The following is a 15,621-nucleotide window of genomic DNA, read 5'->3' on the forward strand; positions in this document are numbered from 1 at the left end:
AGTAAACATATACATTCAAAATTGTTAAGGCTTTCGTGGCCACTTGTTGACAAAGTGCCTATTGGCTTCTGTCTCGGGTTCTTCGGTCGACGTTCATCTAACATTAGGTGAACGTCGGCCGAAGAACCCGAGACAGAAGCCAATAGGCACTTTGTCAAACATATACATTGCTGATTGCTTGCTAATAACTGATACTCGTTGTTCCATAGAAATGTTGCATTGAATTGGAACTTTTCACTAGGTGTTTCGGGCTTTGGTAAATCAACAAATTTTTTTTTGCCTTTATTGCATTAGGATTCCGTCCCCCCCCCCCCCCCCAAGATGGGGGGAGGGGCTGGTAGCAGCTAATATGCTGCTCTACAGCCTACTGAAAAGTTAAGAAACATAATGAGAATATAAACGAACAAGAAAAAAGGCGATAAGACAGTGACATTATAAAAAACTGTAAAATGGGGAAAGTTGTGGAATTATAATATAAATACACTGCTGTGACGATGCGGATGAACACATACAATAAGTACATAAGCACAGTTTAAAAAAAAAAAAAAACTAGGCAACAATCTGGTTTCTGTTCGCACGAGATGAAAAACACAATTAGCGACAGTATGGTGGCTCTTCGCAACACTGACATGGGACCCACAACACTGAACACTCACGTAAAACAGCACTATACAGATAACACGGCGGCAGGTATGGGGGAGGGGTATTACGTCAGAGAAACTGTTAGAATATATATAGACATCATGAGCACGAAAATACTTCACGGCCCACACTTTATGTACTATATATCAGGGAATGAGATTTCCACTCTGCAGCGGAGGTGCGATGATATGAAACTTCATGGCAGATTAAAACTGTGTGTCGGAGCGAGAACGAACTCGGGATCTTTCCCTTTCATGGGCAAGTGCTCTACCAACTGAGCTACCCAAGCACGTCTCACGCCCCGTCCTCACAGCTTTACTTCTGCCAGTACATCGCCTCCTACCTTCCAAACTTTACAGAAGCTCTCCTGCGAATCTTGCGGAACTAGCACTCCTGAAAGAAAGGATATTGCGGAGACATGGATTAGCCACAGCCTGGGGGATGTTTCCAGAATGAGAGAATGAGATTTTCTCTTTGCAGCGGAGTGTGGGCTGATATGAAACTTCCTGGCAGATTAAAACTGTGTGTCTGACCGCGACTCAAACTCGGGACCTTTGCCTTTCGAGGGTAAGTGGTCCCGAGTTCGAGTCTCGGTTCGGCACACAGTTTTAATCTTCCAGGAAGTTTTATATATCAGGGCCTATGCAGCTTGCTTATTGTGATCGCTGGTATATGTTCTGTAAATTTGTGTGTCGTTTATGTTGCAGTACTGTGTGAGTCATGTGGTATTTTTGTGCTCATGATGTTTGTATTTTTTATTAAATGGTCTGATGATGGGCCACTCCCGAACACCGTAATAAAGAGTTTGGATTCAGTACAAAATTTCTATGGAACACCCAAGATCTGCTACTAGCGTCCAATCAATATTTTGTATGTTTATCAGCAGAATACAGTTTAAATTGCTATAGAACTGACCTGAATGTGTGTAACCTGCACTTTGAGACGTATGGTCGTGAGTAAAAAACAGAAGAAACAGAGCTTTTATATCTATTTAGCGTCGAATACATAAGAGCTCTCATGGGTATATTGTTTGGTTCCATAAATCAGAAATGTAAAGATTAAATTTTAAAGCAATTTTTATTACCATTGCTGTTATTTTTAAAAGGAAGTGCATTCACTCCCAGCTATGGCTTCTCATACTGATACACATACTGAAAGAGGTAAAACATTAGTTTCGTAAGTAATATTTAAAATGAATTAAACTTTTTAAATTTTGAGGTTCTTGGCACAAGGTTTATACGTTGGGCCATGGTCAGTGCTTCTGTGTGGAACTTACAAAGTATCCCCTGGAAAGTTTGAGATACTTGTATATTGCACTTAGTTGTAACTAGGTACCTCAAACATATCTACATGCTGATCTATAATAGTTCTCTGCCTACGCATTCAATATAGCTAGTGATTTAACTTGCAGTAGCCGCAAATTAGGCAGATCTGGAACATCCCCTATACAAGGATGAAATATCATTTAAAAATATCCATCTTTTTTGCTTCGCTATTGCAAGTATTATAGGTCTCATCGTAAGATTTTCACTTTATTTTAGATCGTCTTTCGGTGCTCAAGATTTTTTGTTTCTCACTGCTTTCTTAACGTTCTTCTGTTTATATGTGTCAGATTTTTATACACATCACTTTCAAAGACACGAAATATATTTACAGTTTTATGTTGTGTAGGTCCACTGCCAACTCTTCATTTAGTGTGCATTTAGGGATGGTCTCTGAAAAATTCTATGGTTCTGAACATTGAATCTACAGAACAGAAGTATATTCAAGCTTCGGGAAAGGTGGCTGACTATAAAACTGAAGTATGAAATACCATCGCCGATGGTCCATTGGTCCGCCCTCTAGGGAACCAGCAGGGGAGAAGACTCACAATAAGAGATTTAATGGTTCAAATGGCTATGAGCTCTACGAGACTTAACTGCTGAGGTCATCAGTCCCCTAGAACTTAGAACTACTTAAACCTAACTAACCTAAGGACATCACACACATCCATGGTCAAGGCAGGATTCGAACCTGCGACCGTAGCGGTCGTGCGGTTGCAGGCTGAAGCGCCTAGAACCGCTCTGCCGCACCGGCCGGCTATGGAGTCGGAACACTGGACTCTAAGGCAGATCAAGCGGAGAAAAAATGTCACTGATAAGATGGAGAAGTTGCTGGAAGATCTGGAAGGCAACGTAAGAAATTGGATGAGTAGGCAAGATGCTATAAAGGCTGGGACGAGAAAGGATATTAGCAACTTACAAGTTCTAATACGTAAAGGGGGGAAAAGTAGATAAAGTAAAGGAGCATGTAGAATCTGTCATTAAAATTGAAAACAGTGAAGTTAAAAAGCAAATCTATGAAATGAAAAGTGAATTGAATTCCTTAGCTGCACATCAAACCTCTACAATGATCGTGTTCCGAGAATGAACTCAGGATTGGTCAAATGTTTCGGAGACGGCGGGAAATATCACCCAGTAAATTTCCTAGCAGCTTGCATGGATGGCTTTATAAGGGGAATGTCCGACAAGGCGAACATACACAGTGATACTTTCACTACCTACGAAGTATATGACAGCAGTTTCCTGAACAAGTTCTGCAGTGAAGCGAAGCAAACGCGACTCCAAACTGAGTTTCTGAACGGACCAACATTTAAATAAGGGAACGGGTCGATGTGAGAATTTTGTAAACGTGAGCTTGCAAGATTAATGCAAAGTGAAACGTCCATTGAGTGTGGTTACTGAAATTGCGACGCTGAAAAGGCGGTTACCGGAAGATTTGCTGTGGGATATAGTCCACAGTCGTAGCAACTCAATAGTCGAATTTTTGGACTTTGTAGAAAAATTAGAACGGGCGTGGAAATTTAAACCGCAAAGTAAGCGGACAAATACTTTTCAGAGTGGAGAACGTAACTACAGTCTGAGTAATTACTATGAAGGACATCCGGGAGGTTATTAACGGAACGCAAACAGCAGTTTTGAGAAGCGATACGGTAACAGGAACACATTCAATGATAAATTTCAAAGGGGTCCGGAGATGCTAAAATAAACCGGCGATGAATAGGACGCGAGTGAATGGAAATGTCATAGGTGTCAATAAATCGGCAGAAAGGCGTCAGAATATTGAAAAGAATCAAATAGGTAAATTTTCAAATCAGATCGTAGGTAAAAGGCGTAATCATAAGATAATGAAAGATAACGATAAAGGCGATGAGGACGATTTACGGCTAAATGATATGTTTTATGAATGTGAGACAAAAAGAGCGTGTGAATATCAGTACAAAGAAAGAATCTGTCTGCCGAAAGGAGACTGAGGTGGAACTGAATTTGATGTAGTTAAATGGTATAGAAAATTCGAAAGATGTATTAACGAGCGGTAACGATTATAGTGATGAAAGTGATGATGTTTTAGGCGATATTGTGACGGCTAAAGTTGATGAGGAGGTTAATAAGGGCGGCGTAGCATTAGTCTCGTCAGCTGTTGATGAATTTTTGTGTGTATTGGCGGATATTGATGAATTATTGTTGAAGGAAAGTAGTAATGATGTTTTATGTGCTTAAGTTACGAAAGTTGAAGCTTCTGGTATTGATACTTCAGAGGAAGGAATTTATACGAATCTTTCTACTAATGGAGGTGAACCCGAAAGTCTGGATAGATATGTGCATCTTGAATGTTTGTTTGAAAATGAATGTGGATCTGAATTTGATGTGTGATCTGCAATTAATGCGGTGCAGGGGGGCGTAAGAGAGGAAAAGTTAAAACGCTCAGGTTTACTTAAAACAATTTAACAATATTGCTGATTCTGAAATTGCACAACTCTGTAGCTACAATCTATGTGATATACTGGCAGAGAATGCTGAAACTATGAACGGTTCATATATTAGTGATTTGTCGATGGAGATAAATGAGGTTTTATGTACTAAGTTATATTATGTATCAGCGGCTGTTGAAAGTGATGATTCTGAAGGTGTTTGTAATGACTTGGAGGTAAAAATTAATGCTTTGTTTCATAATAATGATGTCGTAGCTACTAATGTCGAAAATTTTAAGGGGTAATACAGTGAGTTTGATTCTTACATAGAAAGTGATATTTGGACAGAATGGTATCTTAAGGAGGAATGTGATTTTACTGTAACTGATTGGCGATGGTACGGTAGAGCGTTAAGTTCATTATTGCCTCATTTGTGGACTCGAGAGAAGTTTAAGATAATGAGAGGTCTAGAAGGGAGAAAAAATCAAATTGGGGTGAAGGAGGCATTTAATGAATTATTTTGGGAGGGGTACTAAATTGAGGGGTGGATCGAACAGGATATGTGTACTCTGAAGATGGAATAAAAGGGACGAGGCATACAGAATGATTTATTGAGGTAACAGTGTTTGCAGCGAAAAGAAATGATCAATGTTTAGCCTATCATTGAAATTAAAGTAAATGACCAGAAAGCAGAAGCGCTGCTCGAGTCTGGAAGCAACGTGCTGGCAGTGTCGGAAGGTTTTGTACATAGGGACGGCCGGTGTGGCCGAGCGGTTCTAGGCGCTACAGTCTGGAACCGCGTGACTGCTACGGTCGCAGGTTCGATTCCTGCCTCGGGCATGGATGTGTGTGATGTCCTTAGGTTAGTTAGGTTTAAGTAGTTCTAAGTTCTAGGGAACTGATGGCCACAGCAGTTAAGTCCCATAGTGATCAGAGCCTTTTTTTTTTTTGTACATAGGGTAATGAATAAGAAATTATATTACTACCCGTAAATAGTGTAAAAATTAAAATAGTATTAGACGGTTTAAGAAACCCAACAAGTAGGTTAATAAATATGTCTATCAGTGTTTAGATTATAGGATTATTTGGATGGGTAATTTGCAATGTTCGATTTCTGGATTTATCGTAGCATGTTTGTTTTTTGATGTATAAGGATATATTATTTTATTTTATTTATTTATTTATTTATTTTTTTTTTTTTGGCACAAGGTCTTTGCAGTTATAAAGGGATAGTTTAGATACACATCTTTGTGCGAGGAAGTTGGAGAACTCAATTATTTGGTGAACGTTATCAAGACAAAAATCTGTGCACAGTATGCATATAAATTAGGTTTTTGGGGGTATATAAGGAATTTATTTATGTGTTAGGCTTAATTTTTTGGATATCTTTACGCTTGTTTTAGTTTCCAAATTATAAGTTATGGTCACACCGATTTGGGTGCATGGAGGTTGGAGAAATTTTGAAAATGTGGATTAATAATGCTTACCTAGAAAGACAGGTATATGTTTACCTACATACCTGAAGAATTTTGGGGGAATAATTTATTGTTGTATGGAGTATCGATTGGTATACGAAGCTTAATGGAGTTATTTAAATTAAAAGAAAATATTAATTTGCCGATGAAGTCGATTGGGTATCTGTCATGAGAAGCATGTCTCTACTGGAACTTGAATAACGTGTCAGAAACACTGAAGAATTTACAAGCACCTTGCAAACTCTGTTTTCTGCGTAGTTTCGATCTGCTTGTACCGATTCCACCGGGGGAAGTGTTCAGTGCAGATCCTGGGTGGCTCCGGAAAGCGTTTGTTTTCTGGTGTCTACATCTGATTAGAATTTCAACAGATTTGTTCCCGCAAAACGATGGCGATGGCATGCAAAGCCATACAGAATTTCCAGGGGGGCGGCGGGGTACTGGGCTTCGAATCTTTCGAGCACCGCTGTAGATTCGCTGTGAAGAAGAGGTTCTGTGAAAGTGAGCGCAGTGGCGCTGGTATTTCTGCGGCATTTCAATAGACAGTCGATTTTGATAAATGTGTAGCATTATTCGGCATTTAAGAGGCATGCCACAGTTCATAATTTATGTTACATATGTGTTTCTTTATATTTAATAATTACACTATTGATCTGGCGCCTAGGATATTTATCTTATTGTTTTAAGAATTTGTGTCTTGTGTCTTGTGCTACTTCATATCATATATGGCACGTCAACATTTTATGAAGTGGAGGTGTGTGAGTTAACGAGCATTTTGCTCTCATTTAAATATATGGCCAAAAGAGTCAGCCTACAGGAACTGCGAAGCGAACCCTGTCGCCCAGGACCGTGTGCCACAAAGAGTGGAGATTCGCCACGAGATGTGGAAGTTAACAGGTGTCTATTGTGTTGAACGAGGCCTACACGATGTAGTCTACAATTGAGACAGACGAGAACCTACGTCACAGGGAAACCCCTTAGAAGCCGTTTGTGGCCAGGGAGACGTAGCAATGTTAAATATGGCTGACCAAATATCAGCTATAAAGGGAAACATTAATGAGAACTATTTAATTCTGTAGTAGTTCAGGGAATGATGTCACAGTAACTTTAATCTGCCATCCTCCACAAATTTTCATGGTGATCAGAATAAAACTGGAATATTGATCATATTTATAATAGTTTATGATTTACTGTTAATGTGAAATTCACAAGTTTTGTAACAAAGACCTGAATGCTAAAATCTGAACGCTTTGCTCGATTTTAACAATCGACATTTCATATAGAAGAGCATTTTTAAAATGACAAATGTTGTGAATGTTAACTCTGTAACTTCATTTGTTTAAAAGATATAGGAAATTTAAACTATCAGTATTTTCAGTTAACTATCAAATCAGCATTTCCTCCACACAAAACACACTGAACGATGACAGCATGATACTTTATGGAATCATTGGTCAGTAGAATATTTGTTGTAAGGTTTAGTGCATAATACTTAAATTTGTTCTTTATTTATTTCTCAGAAAGCACATTGGTGCAAGGCTACTGGCCTTGACATTCAAAGTAAGGAGGTAATTGTGTTGGTTTTACGTAAAATTATTAAATGATTATAATGTAATCGATATTATTGTCACTTTCTTTAGAACATGAAAGTCGTCAAGCTTTGATTATTAAAGTATGTTAATATGTAAAATAATGTAGAATAAGCTGTAGCCAATCACATGGACTGCTTCAGCATAGGGAACGGCCCTAGACAGTTGAGCGACGTTGTTCCTTACGCGGGGGATGCGTACGGAGACAGGCAGAGGGACAGTTCTGGTCTAGACACCAAAGAGGACAGTGCTGGGGCAGACGCGAAAGCGGACGGTCGGCCTTTAGATAGCTAGGAAGTGAAACGACTTATAAAACTTCGCGTAGTGCGGTATCACGGGAGTTAGTCTCTGAGCGGTGAGCAGCCGCGCGCCCAGTGTGAACTCTAACTTTTCGCGTAGTTAACGAGGTGGAATATTGGACTCATATTTCGCGATGAGATTGTCAATGATCGAACTGAGTCAAATGGATGTGCGCTTGAGGGCATAAGTAATTTAAAATACGACCGTTTTCGCTATTAATCTGCTTTCTAAATAAACATTATTCTAACCAAATCGCTACTGTGAGGCCTACATTTTATAGGTCGTTAATTTAGCTCCCGACATTATTGTTACTGTTATTATATGTTATATTAACTTTGTATTTCGCAAACTTGCCATCAACCAGACAATTTAACCAAAGGGTGACAAGTGTCTAATTTAGTGCTTTTAATGCGACACGTGCAGTGCAACCCCTAGACAAATTCGAGCCAAGACATTTCAACTAAGAGGAACAGCATGTGAGCACGAACATCATTGGGACGTTATCTCGCATCATTTAGGTGCCATATAGGCATAGGAGAAAAATAACTAAACCGTATCCTCCTACAGTGGATATAAGAATATCGGGCCTAGGAAATTTTATAGTTGATTTATTATTTTGAGTAATAGTTGTTTTCTTTTCAAACCATACCTGTTATGTAATAAACAATATTTTTAATGGGAAATCACATAATCTTGGTTTAAGTTATTTCATTCGAAGATCCATATTGTCGATTTTGACTCATTGCATAATCATATTCAGATACAGTTTTTTTTTCCCTTCAAATCTCGTGGTCTGTCTTTTCAACAGTGGAAATGAGAAAATAAGAGAAAGGACACAGACTCATTATAGTATTACAGATAAAATACAAGAAAGATAGCGAGGATGATTTGGGCATGTCCGAAGAGTGGATGAAGACAGATGGCCTCAATTTTTTCCGTAGGTGCCGTTCACTTGTAACAACTTTTCGTAACGTAGCACTAGCTTCTACAGTTCGTCTGCATTAAACTTCTCCGCCTGGAAGTAACCAAGGCGACAAAGGCCTAGTTGAGTTCCTCATCACCTTCTAACCATTGTGAACCCAGGTACTTTATTCAGAAGCAAGAAGACGAAATATCCTCTGAGTGTGACGTTGGCTCTTTAGGGAAGGTGGCAGGAAACATCTCAATGGACACGCTGAGCATTATACTTGGTGCGAGCAGTGGTCTGGGGATGTGCATACGCGATACCGATCTTGCGATACACAATTTGCTATATTAAATCTCTCTCGACAGTCGTATAAATGGTGGTGCGTCCAACATGAAATTCATAAATCACAGCACCGATCATTGATCAGTTCTTAGTATTTTTGTCCACCACTTCCAAGTTTCAGATTACTGGGCCATAAAGTAATTTTGTGCACTGACATTTAAAACCTCAACAACTCCGAATCATTAATTACAGTAGACTTATAAATGAAGCCCGCATCTTTACTACGGTAAGCTATAGACTCTTTTGCACTCAAAAGTCGAATTGCAGCACGCACTTTACAATCCACGGAATCAAGACTTTGGGAGCCATTGTTATTTGCTTTCAACTGCAGTCAGACAATCAATGAATCAGAACATAGACATTAACGTAAGAGTCAATCCTACATTGTAGCGCGTTTTGGCTTTTATTCTTGATATTTCTGTTCAGCGAGTAGTAGTTGCCTACAGCTCTGGAGTTCTTCTAAAACAAGACAAATTTTGAGGTTTGGAGCATTTAGTGCTTAGTAGCCCTCGTTTCGAGATTATTCGGATTACTTCAGAACGCAGCTGTCATTGTGTTTGCTATAAAGCTCGACGGTCGTGGGTGAAAAATATCTATTGTTTAGCGCAGACATACAGTGACTTACAAACCTTGCAGAGGGACGGGAGGTGTCGCGCCTTGACAGTGATAATCGCTTGCGTAGCCGACAGGAATTTTCACTGTCAGTGCATAATGGACAATTTCGAACAGTTCCTGAGCGCAAATTACGAAGGGAACGGAAAGAAGCTGTCTGAGGTTTAGTACCTCGTAAACAGCCACTGCACGCAGGGGCACATGAATTTGCAGTCACTCAGTGGGCCGAACAACACGGGTATCATAGAGTAGCTGCCTGAAGGTGTCCAGTGTGCGCCGACGAGACGCGATTTTGTCTCTTGGGAAAGGATCCGAGGCTTCGGGTGCACCAATGTCGCTGTGATGAATCTAACTCGCAGTGACTGGTCTGTAGCTCAGAGCGCAAGTTCTTCTGTATTCTTTTGAAGGAGTTTCTGTAACCACGACTTCGGCACAGTTATTCAGACTAGAGAAGACCAGTGCGTTTATTTCATCCTTCATAGTGGGCAAGTGTTGCCGTATTTCCTAAATCTGTATGAGTACCCTCTTGACACTCTCATCTTCCTAGGTGACAACGGTCACGTTGCCTATGCTGCACGCATATTCGTATTTGAAGAACGTTCATGCCCTCTTGTAGCACCTCAACAGGCCCGAGAAATCACTCAGTCTCTTATAACAATAGTATTGTTTGGTCTAAGTATCATCATCATCATCATCAGTTATCTGCTATATTAGCAGGTCCTTTGCCTCTCCATTTTCTGCGATCCATTGCTTCCTTCTTAAGGCTGCTGTATGTTGTGCCGTCCATCATGTCATCCAGTATCTGGAATCTCTTCCTTCCTCGCTTCCTTTTCCCTTCTACATAACCTTCTAAAACTGTTTTTATCAGTCCGTCATTCTTTCATAATATATGCCTAATCCAATTTCTTTTTCTTCTCTTTATTATATCTAGTAATTGTCTTTTCTCTCCCACTCTTCTCAGTACCTCTACATTTTTTACTCTGTCCATCCAACTTATTCTTTCCATCTTCCGCCATGTCCAGATCTCAAATGCCTCCAGCCTTTCTCTGTCTTTCTTCCTTATAGTCCATGTTTCAGCGCCATATAGAAGAACACTCCATACAAGACATTTTATGAGTCTCTTTCTGAGTTCTCTGTCCAGACCGCTGCAGACGATTCTCCTTTTCTGATAAAACGCCTCTTTTGCCATTGCTATCCTTGTTTTAATTTCTGTGGTGCACTTCCAGTCGGTGTCTATCCTGCTTCCAAGATACTTAAAATTTTGCACCTGTTCTAGTGTTTCTCCATTCAGCACAATTTTTATTTCCGTATTTCCTCCTATTGCCAATACTTTTGTTTTATTTGTGTTAATTTTCATTCCATATTTTTTTCCGTTAGTTGCAATGGTGTCCACCAAATCCTGTACTTCTTTTTCCCCCTGTGGCTAGAAGGACCATGTCATCAGCAAATCTCAAGCACCATACTCTTCTTCCTCCAATTTCTACTCCTTTGTCATCTAATGAGCATTGGTCAGTCATATTTTCCAAGTACAGGTTGAAAAGAGTAGGCGATAAACAGCATCCTTGTCTTACTCCTTTCCCTAGTCTGATCCAGTTTGTACTTTCTCCTCTCACTTTAACTGAAACTTTTTGATTAAGGTACAAACAGTTTATAAGTCTTCTGGTTTTCCAGGGAAAAGAGAGTGGTCTAAGTATAATTGAGTTGAATTGAGAGCCTCTCAGTCATCCGAAAGCATCTAAATTTATTCACTGACTGCGAATCTTTGACGTCACCTGTACTAGCTACAGATCCACTGCCCACTAGTGACGTACGAGAATTTGTGACGGACGAAGACTCGAGTCCGTCAGGCACACGAAAATAAGAACATTGGCCTCGATTCCTCGATGTCTTATCCCCCTAGTTACGGGAATCCAAGTGATGTTGGGGTCATTAGGATATAAATTTAACGGAGTGCAATATAAGGATGTAGACGGTATGACAAAAGACGGTTTGGGGCGGTCGAAGGGGCGCGTGCAGACAGCTAATATGGCTATGGTGACAGACGGCGATAAGCGGGGAATCCGGATTGAAGTCCGAGTCCGACCCAGATTGGCCTATGTCACTATTTGGCAGTAGATGTTGTCCCAATAAAGCTGATGTCTGGGAGTTCGCAGTAGAATGAATTCCTATGGTTTTCGTATAACTGTGGATTATCAAGAGCGTCTCTTCTTTCAGACGAGCACATTCCACAGAAAACATGTAAAGAGCACTTTAGATTCCTAATAAGCCCCTTCAATTTTCTCTGAAAGGTGACACGTGGCTGAATTCACTTTAGTCATCAGATTTTGATGTATCTGAAGAAATCGTAAGAATTCAGCGACGGAGAAGATTCGTGGCGTAATTGGACGTATATATGTCTTTCAAAAGTGCACAGCCGTTTTATCATCTGATTGTCAATGATATAATCTGATGTTTATAATTTTTTTTCTTTATTTTTCTTTCAAGACAAATATCGAGATTTGGAATTTGATAGTACGTAAAGGCTCGTTTAGGTTTGGATCATGTACTCACCTCTAATATTCCCACAATCGAGCTACACTATCAGACTTCAGTGGGGCAATCTGTTAAATATACAGTATTATGAACTAGGCAAGTCTTGTTACACCTCAACCAATAAATCATATTTCGAAGTCTGACGACCTTCACATGGAATTCAGTTCTGGGATGTGTAGAAACTAAGCACATTATCGGAAATTACTTTTGAGTCATTTCGTCCTCTCACTAGCCTGCCACAAATATTCCGGCGAATTGTTCTCATAAAGTGAACTGCAACACAATATGCTGTCGACTCGTAACAAATGACTACAGTCGAATCATACTCGCTCTGAAATCATGTTACAACTACTATTCCATGCATTGGCTCCGGAGCGGACGAATGAATTCACGCCTCGTTAGTGGTGACAGCAGCATACAAGAATTGTGGTAAGCCATCTGGACACACAGAGCTCATTGACAGAAGCCATATGTACGGGATTTTTATCTCATTTGTCGCGATGTATGATACTGCCGATCAAGGCAGAGATACGGGCAATTGTGAAACGGCACAGACTGTGAATATTTCACATGCTACAGTGCACCGGCTGTGTCACTAGTAAATGGGTCGACCACAAATAACGGAAATGAAAACATGCCGCTAATACGATCCACGATACGATGGTGGCCGAGGACCTTAACACTGTCTGCCGATATGTAGGCCAACTTCCCGGTGAATACAGAAACTACGCGATGTTTGGCAAATCATTGTTGTGTGCTTATGAACGGGTAGAACTTACTTCATTATAAGAATACGTCCATCAGCAAAAAGACACTAAACATTTAGTCATGCCCAGAACTGTATTGCGTAGAATGGTTATGTATACCTAACGTCTCTTATCAACATGGGGAATGATGTACACCGTCTGAATATGCATGACAGGAACCTACGAGGTATACGTACTGCACTAGTTTCACCTATCGTGAGCTGAGGAACAAGGAAACTACTTCAAATAATAAATTGCGTATAATTTATGGCAGTACTCCGAGGGGAGTCCAATGCTGTGCCAAATTTGCTGCTGAAAAAAAAAAAAAAAAAGAGATTGTCTTCTACGCCACGACGGTACGAGTGACTCTTAAAAACGTCATATTGCAAGTGTCATCTTCTTTTAGATTAAGAGCGATAATCATCGTTCTTCACTAAATATTGATGTTAGGAGATTAAAAATCGTTATTGAGGTCGTCGAAGATCTCACAGTCGATGAAGACAAAAATAACGACTGCCTTTTACGACTGCGAAGAATGTTCCCTCCATTCAACAAACTATTTCGATGTACTTGAGTCGTGGTCCGACTCCTATCGATACCACAAGAGCGGGAAAACGCTATGCAGCTGCACACGGCGCGAAGGTGTTTCGTAACCGCAGCAAAGAAAGGCGCTGTTCTCCAAGTCTAGCACCAGAGATCTTGTTTGGTGCGCAGCCTGGTGCAGACGATTGCAGAGGCGCAACGAATTGCAGTGGACAATTGTGCCGGCTATTTATCGGGGTGCGGTGGACCTTGAGGAACTGTGTTATCGAACAGAATCTACCAGCATCATGTTGCGTCGGTTGCACTGAATATTTCTGTCAGGCAAGGTCTCAGCGTGGCTGGTGGTTGCCAAGGCATATTCACTGGCAATGTACGGCCATCTCATCCAAGCAGGAGGGTTGTGTTGAATCTGGTGGGCCTCTTTTTGTTAATCTGTGGCAGTAGGCAACCTCATGTGAGTGTTCTGCTCGTGCCGCACTTGGCCGGTATTAGAAGCCTTTCTGTTGAATATTGTTTTAAGTGGTTTTTCTCGTGCTGAAACCAGTTTGAAGCGAAACCAGTTTGTACGTCACGTACGGAAGCAGCAATTCAGCAGTCCACCATTCCTCACGTAGTGTTCATAAACTGTACAGAAATATCAAAGTGGTAGAGAGAAGGTATAGACAGCATCTAACAGATGTGTTCAGTACATAAATCTACGCTTCTTTACCGAGAAAGCAGTCATGTTGACGGGAATTCTACATAAAAATTACTTCAGTGCTCTTCCATGATATAATATTAGTCTTAATCTAGTTCATATACTTCATCATCGAAAATTCCTTAGGCTTAAAACAATTGAAGGAGAAACGTGTTCAGTAACTACATATTTATTGCATTTATGTTGATATATCAGTTTCCTTAACTCAACAAAATCATTAACTGTCATGCCCAGAACGTGGAATATATGTCCAGATATGAGTTGGAAAAAAAACTGATAGATGTTTTCTGATTATTAACGACTGTGTGTAATCGTTAACAAATCAATATCTTCTTTCTAAATTCAATGTACGCATTATTCATTGTCTTGTTTTTGGATCATCAAGAAGAATATTAACGTAAAGTATCAACGAAATAGGCACTAACGTTACGTAAGGTGATGATATTTGTTTCTTGGGTCTATTATGTTCAGCGTGCGTTCAAGCACAGCTTAATCAGTAATTATTCCGGGCACACATTTTGTGTTTAAATGTCCATTGAATGCTTGTAGTTCTTATGTATTAGCTTTATGGCCTGTGTATAACTTTCCGTTTTTATTAGTCAGATGGTCTATTGGCGCTAGTGGTTTACATAGCTTGTAAGGCACACGTACCACCTATACGGAGCTGAACTTATTTAGTGAGTTGATTATGTGCCACCGCTGCAGATGATCTAATCTTGAATTGTTGCTTGTTTTGAAACCTGTCTGTCTGTCAGTCTTCCTATCAACCAAGAATTTAACATTGTAACTGATGTGTGCTACTTAATTCTCTCATTGGTGTTAAAATGGCTTTGAAAATTATCGTTGCTGAAGGGTTAGTTGCAGGTATCGTTGTTTTCTTTCTGGGGTCTCGTTTTGTATAGGTAATAGGTTTGTTGCTCTAGGAGGGACGCAAATTGTTTTGATCACTGTTTGGTAAAATTTACTAGAGATTTGATTCTTATGGCATCTGCAAGCATTTATGAAAAGGTTTCAAAGTAACTGAAACGTGAAATGTTGTGAAAACTTACGAACTGTATGTCCTGGTTCACAAAACTGCCCTGTGCATTTGTTATCAATTTTAACTGTGTAGTTAAATGAAAAGCCTTAATGGTTAAGATCCTTTTTCATTTAATTTCAACTGATGGATTGTTCAGTGTGCTTTGTTTAATCAGTATTAAATTAACAGGAATATGCTTTTTAAAATAGTCTGTCAAATTCCGTTTGTGGAGACTTAGGGAAACAAAACCATAGTCCCCAGGAGCCTAATTCCTGCAGGTCCCCTGCTCCATGCCGGTACTACTTTACCAGTAATTTACTAATCCAGTTGTGGCAGAGCATGTTTGTTGTGACAGGAAACGATTGGTGGTTGGTTTGCGGAGTAAAGGGGCTAGTCTACTGGCTCATCAGTCCCTTTTTCCACGTTCAAACAGGTCTCGGGTTAAGAACATACCCTAAACGAGTCGGAGAAAGTAAAAGGCGTGAAACTAA

This window comes from Schistocerca piceifrons, chromosome 7, assembly GCF_021461385.2.
Source record: "Schistocerca piceifrons isolate TAMUIC-IGC-003096 chromosome 7, iqSchPice1.1, whole genome shotgun sequence".
Lineage (NCBI taxonomy): Eukaryota > Metazoa > Arthropoda > Insecta > Orthoptera > Acrididae > Schistocerca > Schistocerca piceifrons.